Below are 2500 nucleotides of genomic sequence, written 5' to 3' on the forward strand. Positions count from 1 at the left end.
ACGCACGGCCACGCAATTACACCTCACATCCCCTTTCCAACATCCCTCTCCCTCTCTCCCTCCCTCCCTCCCTCCCTCCCTCCCTGCTGCTCGCTCTTGCCTGAAATGCCATCCTCTCTTCATTTTCACACGCTCAATTTCCCACGGCCAGGCCCACAGCACTCGCTTTAGAGTTAGAGTTTGAGCTCTAGCTAGCCCCCAGACTCACACAGAGTGCAGCTCCTGCAGGGTGTGAGCCGAGATAACGCCCAGTCAGGGCTCCAGCATCAGGGCCAAAACCAAAATCTCACTCAACTCAATATTTGCTTTTTAGAGAAAATGGACTAAAATTGTATGTGCACTTAATACTCAGTTCAATTTCGAACGTGCCGGCACATATGAGGGTGAGCTGTATTGATCCCGTATAGGCCAGATTTGGCCCCCGGGGGTCAGTTTGACACCCCTGATGTAGAGATAGGAACAACATTTAACTTCCCACTTGTTGAGTGAACAGAGCAAAAGTGTCACTGTGTAATGACCATAGAATACAACATCAGCTATACTTATATTTACTTATATACTTATATTTGTTTTGGACCTCTCACGCTATTAGTTCGATACAACTCTGTAATTGACACTACTGACAGAGTTTTGACACTAATCCTCGACAAGTTAAACCCCTCTATGCTATCATTGACATGTAGGCACATATAGGGACGAACGAGGTGGTGCTAAAACAAGTGCCCTTTTTGTTGAAAGTTTTTTTTGTGTGTGTGTTTTGTGATCTTTGGACATGATCATCTAGAAAGGCTTGACGATTAAAAGTGTGTGAAAATAATGCCTCGATAACACCTCTAACACCAGTCACCTGTCCACCTGTCCCTTTCTTCCTCCAAGGTGCTCTGACCCGAGACACTTTTACCCCGGATAAATGGTTTATTTGCTTTTGAGTTAATTTAGCACAAAAGAGAGTCAACATACAGCATGTATGTGTTTATACAGGCCGGCAAACACATACAGAGAGAGGGGGGGGGGGGAGAGAGAGAGAGAGAGAGAGAGAGAGAGAGAGAGAGAGAGAGAGAGAGAGAGAGAGAGAGAGAGAGAGAGAGAGAGAGAGAGAGAGAGAGAGAGAGAGATGTTAGAAAGATGTGGGGGGTAAAAATAGCTGTCTTGGCTTTTTCTGGTGTCTCAGTATTGTAAACCCTTCAGGGTTCTCCTTATCAGGGTTTGTATTTGGTCTGGGCGGTGCTCAGAATAGTCAGTGTGTTTTCCTCTACGGACATTAGAGACCAGCATTTATGGCGTTCCTATTTGCCAAGACCCCCCCTAACCCAACACACACACACACGCACACGCACACGCACGCACGCACGCACGCACGCACGCACGCACGCACGCACGCACGCACGCACGCACACACACACACACACACACACACACACACACACACAAACAAGAGACCCCCCCCCCAACCACTCGAAACTCACCTGCACTTAGAGCCCAGCATCTAAATGGCAACAAACCAATCGGCTGCCCCACCCTAAATGCCCTCATTTACCACACACACACACACACACACACACACACACACACACACACACACACACACACACACACACACACACACACACACACACACACACACACATGGAACAAACACACCCACCCAACCCCCAGCCTCACCCCAGCCCCTACACCTCTCCCAGGTTCCCAGGTGAGGCTGTTTGCCAGGTCACCAAGAGGTCAGGGTGTCTTTGCCCACCTGAGAGGCTGACAGAGAGAGAGGGGGGGGGGTATCTTCTGGGGGGGGGAGGGAGAGGAAGAGAGGAGGGAGCTGCCACAATGGGGACCAAAAGAGGCACCCCTAAGAGATGGACAGAGGCAGAGGAAAGACGATAGAGGAGGGGTGATGGAGAGAGAGAGAGACAGAAAGAGAGACAGAGAGCGAGAGAGAGAGAGCAAAGGAGTGAGGGACTAAGTGGGAACAGAGGTGAGGGAAGCTGGGGGATGACAGCGAGAGAGCAGGAGTGAAGGAGAGAGAGAGGGGAGTGTGAGAGAGAGAGAGGGAGAGAGGGCGGGATGAGGAATGTATTTGGTCAGGTGTGGCACTGGCGTGGACTGCTGATAATTTCATGGTGGCCTTTTCAGTCACACACACAAGAACGGGAAGTTCGGGGGGGCGGCGGTGGGGGGGACAAACGGCTCTCACACACGTTCTCCGATTTGCAAACAAAACAAAACAAAGCAAAAAAAGCGAAAGAAAGATCTCCACTGCTAGCTTTGCTATGCTAGGGCTGTTAGCATTATGCCTATGTGAAACAAATGTTTTTAAAGTGTGTTTGTATTGTAATGTTGATATTGAAATAAGATTGTGTGATGGTTAAAGACCTAATAATCTAATGAAATATTCTCTCTTCCTCTCTTCATCTCTCTCTCACTCTCTCTCTCTCTCTCTCTCTCTCTCTCTCTCTCTCTCTCTCTCTCTCTCTCTCTCTCTCTCTCTCTCTCTCTCTCTCTCTCT

The 2500-nt window shown here is 49.1% G+C and overlaps 1 protein-coding gene across 5 annotated transcripts in view; it reads left to right on the plus strand.

Annotated features, from left to right (window-relative positions):
- The window catches only part of hnf1ba (HNF1 homeobox Ba), a 31104-nt gene that overhangs the window by 25984 nt on the left and 2620 nt on the right, over positions 1-2500 (plus strand). The window lies entirely within an intron of this gene.

Source organism: Engraulis encrasicolus, chromosome 8 (assembly GCF_034702125.1).
Source record: "Engraulis encrasicolus isolate BLACKSEA-1 chromosome 8, IST_EnEncr_1.0, whole genome shotgun sequence".
Taxonomy (NCBI): domain Eukaryota; kingdom Metazoa; phylum Chordata; class Actinopteri; order Clupeiformes; family Engraulidae; genus Engraulis; species Engraulis encrasicolus.